Source organism: Gopherus flavomarginatus, chromosome 1 (assembly GCF_025201925.1).
Source record: "Gopherus flavomarginatus isolate rGopFla2 chromosome 1, rGopFla2.mat.asm, whole genome shotgun sequence".
In the NCBI taxonomy this organism is placed as follows: domain Eukaryota; kingdom Metazoa; phylum Chordata; order Testudines; family Testudinidae; genus Gopherus; species Gopherus flavomarginatus.
Window position 1 is genome coordinate 203,113,225 of NC_066617.1, and position 7,334 is coordinate 203,120,558.

Below are 7,334 nucleotides of genomic sequence, written 5' to 3' on the forward strand. Positions count from 1 at the left end.
TGCCCTGGCCTGCATTACACTGACAAGCACTTTTCCTCTTTAGTAGGGTCTTATTTTAGAATGTATATGGCTCTTCCCCAACCGTGATAACTGGAAAAGGTGAACATCTGTTTTATTTAATAATTTGGTTAATAGAGAAAGCCTTGTGAGATACACTTTTCATTTTGAAGGGGACAGCACTGATACAATGCTACCAAGTACACTTTTGTCCTATACCAGGGGTCAGCAACCTACGGCATGCTGCCAAAGGTGGCACGCAAGCTGATTTTTGATGGCACATGGCACGGGTTCCCGCTGCTGGCCCCTTGTCAGCTGAGGCCCTGCTATCGGTCCCACTCAGTGCCCGCTGCCGGTCTGTGTGAAGGAACCCCAGGCTGGCAGTGGGCTGAGACTCCAGCTGGCAGGAGCCAGCGGCCGAAGCCCCAGAGCAGTGGCGGCAGGCTAAGCCACTCAGTCACTGCTCTGGGGTTCTGGCTGCTGGCCCCTTGCCAGCCGGGGTCCCTCGCCCCAGCACCTTGCTTCCCAGACAGGATTAAGGCCTCTGGCCCTGCTCAGCCCCACCAGCCACCAGCTCTGCTCACCTAAGTTGCCAATCTGGAGTTCCAGCTGGTTAACAACTGATCACTCAGAAGCCTGTGTGCAGCTTAAAGTATCCAAATACGTGCCACCAGACATTGGAAAACTCAGCAAGGAAAAGCAAGGGCAAGGATCACACTAAACTGATAAGATCTGCATTTTAATTTAATTTTAAATGAAGCTTCTTAAACATTTTGAAAACCTTGTTTAATTTACATATAACAGTAGTTTGGTTATATATTATAGATTTATAGAGAGACCTTCTGAAAAACTTTAAAATGTATGACTGGCAAGCGAAGCATTAAATTAGAGTGTACACATGAAGACTCGGCACACCCCTGCTGAAAGGTTGCCAACCCCTGTCCTAGACTGAAGCATGCTACCACTATAACTACTACAACACACTAGGACTGTGGATCCTTTCTGCCTCTTAAAATCAAGTGCCATATGTCTCATGTTAGGCACCCAAAAGCTGAGGCATCCAAAGTGAACACTCCTGAAAATGCTGGCCTGATTGTATGGCCCTTAATTTAGCATCAGTCTTGTTTTCACAGTTATGCTCCAATGAAGACCATGAGTGAGGTGGATGAAGGAGCCTCATATGAAATAAGAAATGAAAAATTCAACCATTTAATAAATCAGTAACTAATTACTTTCCAGCTGGTCTTTCCTTGTCAACATTTATCTATGCAGTGGCCAGATTCCACAGACATTCTTACTGATGTCCCGTGACAATGTCATGACATTTTTGGAATGTCAGGAGATATGTACCCACCTGATGTACCTGTCATGGTCAGCAAGAGCTAGTGAAGCAATTAAATTATAACGATTACAAAAAATACCAAAGCAAATGCTAGGACTGATTTATACTGAAACAACAGGGTTTACACTATTTACTAACCTTAGTCATAATAGCCATTTAAGGGCCAGATTCTTATTACACCCACTTAGCTGTCTGTTCCAGACACAATTTCTGGCTTTTAAAAAGCACCTTATTCACAAATCAAGCATCTCAGTATCATTTTCCAAATATCTCAGAGGCAGCATGGATAAATCACTGGATGGGATTCATGAGATCTGGGGTCTATTCCCCCAGATCTGCCACTGATCTGCTCCCCATGCCCCCCTTCCCCCTTTTGTCTGTTTACATTGTAAGCTCCTGGCGGCAGGGGCTGTCCCTCACTTGGTGTTTGTACGCCACCTTCCACAAAGAAGTCCTAATCTCAGCTAGGGTCTCTAGGTGACACAATAAAACAAATAATAAATAACAGTCTTAACATCTGTCTAAGATCCACTGAAAATGTTCAAAAGCAGGTGTCCAAAGATAAACACCGAAATAAGTGGCCTGATTTCCAAAGGTGCTGAGCAACTGCAGTTCCCACCTTATTAGATCAATGGAAACTGCACGTACTTAGAACAAAAGAACGGCCATACTGGGTCAGACCAATATATCCATCTAGCCCAGTATCCTGTCTTCCCGCAGTGGCCAATGCCAGGTGCCCCAGAGGGAATGAACAGAACAGGCAATCGCTGAATGATCCATCCCCTGTCGCCCATTCCAGCTTCTGTCAGACAGAGCATAGGACACTCAGATCATGGTGTTCTATCCTTGACTGTCCTGGCTAATAGCCATTGATGGGCCTATCCCCCACGAACTTACATAGTTCTTTTTTGAATCCTGTTACAGTTTTGGTCTTCATGACATCCACTGGCAACGTGTTTCATAGGTTGACTGTGCATTGTGTGAAGAAGTATTTCCTTTTGTTTGTTTAAACCTTCCATCTATTAATTCCATTTGGTGACCTCTGGTTCTTGTGTTATGAGAAGGAGTAAATAGCACTTCTTTATTCACTTTCTCCATGCCATTTACAATTTTATAGACCTCTACCATATCCCTCCACAGTCGTCTCTTTTCCAAGCTGGAACAGTCCCAGTCTTTTTAAGTTCTCCTCATACTGAAGCTGTTCCATACCTGTCATTATTTTTGTTGCCCTTCTCTGTCCTTTTTCCAATTCTAATATATATTTTTTCACATGGGGCAACCACAGCTGCATGCAGTATTCAAGATGTGGGTGTACCATGGATTTATATAGTGCCATTATGGTATTTTCTATCTTATTATCTATTTCTTTCCTAAAGATTCCCAACATTCTGTTAGGCACGGAGTTAAGCACTCAAATTTGAAAAATATGGCCCAGGTGAAGAGAAGATAGAGCTCCTGCACTTATCTCAAATGATCTGGTGTTCTCTGTCAACACAGAAAGTACAAAGATGGTGGGAAGAGGTGGGACTGGGTTGGAGGCTCAGGGGAAGGCGCTGTGCAAGGGCAAGGTTTGGGGAGAAAAGGCCATGTGAGGGCAGGACCTGGGGGAATGGTGCCTGGTGCAAGGGCCTGGGCCAAGGTAGGGCCTTGAGGAAAGAAGTGGTGTGGGGGCAGGGGCTCAAGGGGAAGGAAGAGCACAAGGGGCAGGTCCATGTTCAGGTGCTGGTGAGTCCCCGCCGCCACACTTTTAGGAAGCTTCCACCACTCTTGCAGATAGTCCCATTTACCGTGTATGGAGTCAGGTACTGCCAGCGATGCAAGGAGAAATCATTTCTTGCCGGTACTGCACTCATGGGAGGGACACAAGGGGGGCAGTACGTGACCTCCCCACGTGACCCTCCATGTGACTCTTCCCTACCCTGCCCACAGCCTGGGGCCCCTATGCTCTCCCCGTCCCCTCAACACCCCCCTTTGTATATACAAACATCAACATGCTTACTACTCACTTTCCCTCAAATATGTAGTATTCAGTCTGTTTATATGGCATATGGGAGTTGAGTGAAGAGCCATTTCAACATATGTATGACTTATTAAAAGACAAATTTTAAGTAGAACTGTATCCTAAACTGCTTTATGGTATTGTACCCAAACACTGCATTTCAATGGAGGATTCAACTTCCCCATAGGAACATACTCCTGAAACTCTTACCAGCCCACCAAAGTGGTCCATAGTCATGCAAATAGTCCCGTTGTCTTCACTGGGATTGATCAAATGATAAAGGGTTTACAGGATTAGGTTCTGAGTTTGTAAATTGTTCTGGATGAAACTGACAATGCCTGAGCTGTTAAATCAGAAGGAGTTTCATTCAAATAAAGATGGGCAAATGTGTAATAAGTCTTAGCTCCATTGCTAAGATGAGGAACTTATTTCAGCAAAGTTCTTGGTAGATTCCTGAGGCAGCTCGTTTAAGGCTGTCAATGTCTGGCATTATAATCTTCACTTATAGTTCTCTCATCCACAAAGCTGGCATTTGTTTTCTTTGTTTTGCTGCTCCAGTTCCAGTTAACAAAATGCAGGGTAGACTAGTTTGGCTGCAAAGAAAAATTCTAGGTACACTGCGGACATCGCCTGATTCCCATCAGGCTGCAGAACTGGACTGACATCAGAATCCAAACATCCTCTGGTCTGTGCAAGCAGAGGCATTCCTCTAATGATTTGGATTTGATGTGATTCAGTATAGATGGCATGAATAATTCAGACAAATGGGGAAAAACAGAATAAAAAACATTGTTTAAACACCTTACTCCCCCCCACTCCGTCCTCCTCTTGAGGACTCCTGACCAATGTAACAGCACAATACATATACTAACAAACTTAAATAAAGGTTTAAGTTGTTAGTTAAACCTTTGTTTAAGTTTGTTAGCATATGTTAAAGCCATATAATGAATGAACGTTCTCCCTAGCCCCATTCTGCTCCTTTAAGGAGCAGAGTGCAGACTCCCATCCCCACCCTGGGGGTGGGGGACTAGCCTCAAGTCTTTCCGGTACCCTGTACCTGCTAAAAATCTCTTGCTGTTCCAGAGGGTACCGCCCTACTTGCACCCCTGGCTATTGCTCAGCCTAGGAAAAGATATTAGAATCTTGTCCACAATTTGTCTATGAAAATGAATAAGCAGATGTGAATTAATATTAAAAAAAAAACCAGCAAAGAAACTACATAGAACAAACAAAGAGATGGAAATGAAGATTTCTCATAACACATAGATGTAAATAGCCACAAATATACCACACTAGTTTTCAAACCTATCTTTTTCTGCACATATGTTCATATGAAGTGTAATTCCTACAAGGCCTATGCCTCACTTGAGTTTTTCCTCTACACAGGGATGAATGTCACCCCCCCCTCCCCCAGAGGGTAAGTTTAACAGAGTTCTTAGTGGAAATGGATCCAGGCCGAAGCCCAAGATCTGAATGTTTTTGAATATTGTAGAAGTTCAGATCTGGATTCAAAGTCTGTGACTCAAAGCCCCTCTCAATTACTTAACAAATAGCATTGAGTGTTGTTTCCTACAGGCACAAAGCTATTAAAAATTCTATCAGTTCCTTTGAATATTTGGAATATGGAATTTTTAAAATGTAAAGAGATTTCTCTCTAAAGAGAATGTATGCATATGTAAATTTCTAGAGACAATCATTATGATGGAAGACTTCTGGTAATTTACCACTCACTTTAGAATTTGCAGATTTATGGGGTTGACTGAGAGGTAAATTGAGAGTTTTAAAATAGCAATAAAGCACGCTCAGGTTCCACACCCAATCTTCTGCCTTGTGAGCTTTTCCAGCTCCAATAAAGGCTTTTAACTGTAGTCACACATACTGTCACCCAAAACAGTTTCTAACCAATCTTTACTAGCATACAGCAAGACACTGCTCTCTGTTGCAGCCTGGTTCAGATTGCTCTACTCTTGCCCTCATCCAGTACTAAGTGTAATGTGATTTATAAGCATGCATGCCTGGAGGTCAATGGGCACCTTAACAGAAAAATAACTTAACACAAAAACCCAGGTCCTAGTTCCCATTAAATCTGCTCTGTACATCTCCAATAGCACAAAACAGTCTCAAACTGTTACTTATGTCAAAATGTTACTTGGTAAAGCAGAAGTCCATGGTGAATTTACATCTCATGGGCCAAATTCTGAAACTGACACAGACCAGGAACTGTGAGACTTAGGTTCTAGTCCTGGTGCTTCCACTGATTCCATAGTGGCCTTTGTCCAATCATTAATGTATATGCTCTGAGCTTTCAGTTAGATACCTTCAGAGCGTGGCCAGGAGAACTGAACACTTTTGAAAAATCTGATGCCTAAATGGCAGCTAAGGTAGATTGATAGTCTGGCTCCACCTGTGAGTGCTGAGCACTTCTGAAAATCTGGTCCTATATTCTTAAAAGTGTCCAATTCATTTTGGGATCCTCCATTTTTGAGTGCCTAACTCAAGATATGTTGGGCTTGTTTTTCAGACAGGTGGAGCACTAACAGCTCCCATTGATTTCAGTTGACTTTAGTGTCTTGTCTGGAGTGTAAGATCCCATACACTGTACCTTAACAATTTTCTTTTCCTCTCCCACATGCACCCATACCTCTAACTGATGTACATGGGCCTTGTGTGCTCCTTCTATGTAAGGCCAATCTATTGTGTGCTTCAAGCAGCATTTATTTGTACTGTTCATGTAGAGTTTGGAGAGGTATATGCCACGAAGAGCTGCTAACTATGCCCCTTTCCCCATGTAATTTACTGGCAGAGTAGATATTTTAGGAAAAAAAGGCAAGGCAGCAAGGAGGGGAACAGAAAATCTTTCTGTGTGGTCTCACTTTTTTTCCAGGGTTTGTCCCCTTCTACTATACACAGCTGTTGTGGGCATACAGCCAGTGGGAATTACACACATGGAGACAGCAGACCTTTAGGAGCCATTAGGAAGTGCAATGTTCCATGGAGGAGGAAATAACTAAATAGGGAAACCTGTGTCATGCCACAGATCTGAGACCCTACACTAATTTATTGCCTTCCCATTGCTCTTTCCCTGCCTCAATTTCTTTCACTGGTTATTTTTGTTAACCAGTTACAGCTGGTGCTCAAAGTAAATGGTGGGGCTGACAACTAGACAACATCCCCTCATTGCTTCTCCCCCAATATTCCTGACTCCCAGCACTCTCAAAGAGATACACACCATTTCTGATCTCCCAAATAAAATCAACTGGCCAACCACTAAACAATTTGGGACCCCTCCCTCTTCCCCAATAAATTCATTCTGCACCCCGCCCCCCGCCCGCCACAGCTCCCCTGTTGCTCCTGAAAACAAGCAAGCAGCCAACTTCCACTCCTCCATACTGCCCCCTCCTTGTGCCTTACTTGGTATTCCCAAATCACAGGTCCCTACCTGCTGCCTCCTGGTCATCACCAGCTGGTCAAATTCTCTGCCTCTGTTTTACCTACAGGCCTCTGTGTCCCTTGAGGTGGGGAAGGAGCTCTGCAGTGAGGCTGCAGTGCTCATGGTCTTTGGAGAAAACTTGCTTTAGCGCCCCACCAAGGAGTGGTGAGAAAGCAGCCAGTGACAGTGAGTGACTATGCTCCGAACCTGATCTCAGCTCTGCTCTATACTTCCAGCGACATCTTCACAGGACCTAACCAGATCAGCCACACCATCACCAGCTCATTCACCTGCACGTCCACCAATGTAATATATGCCACATATGCCAGCCATGCCCTTCTGCTATGTACATCGGCCAAACTGGACAGTTTCTACAGAAAAGGATAAATGGACACAAATCAGATATTAGGAATGGCAAGATACTAAAATCTGTAGGAGAACACTTCAACCTCCCTGGACATACAATAGCAGATTTAAAGGTAGCCATCCTGCAGCAAAAAAACTTCAGGACCAGACTTCAAAGAGAAACTGCTGAGCTTCAGTTTACCTGCAAATTTGACACCATC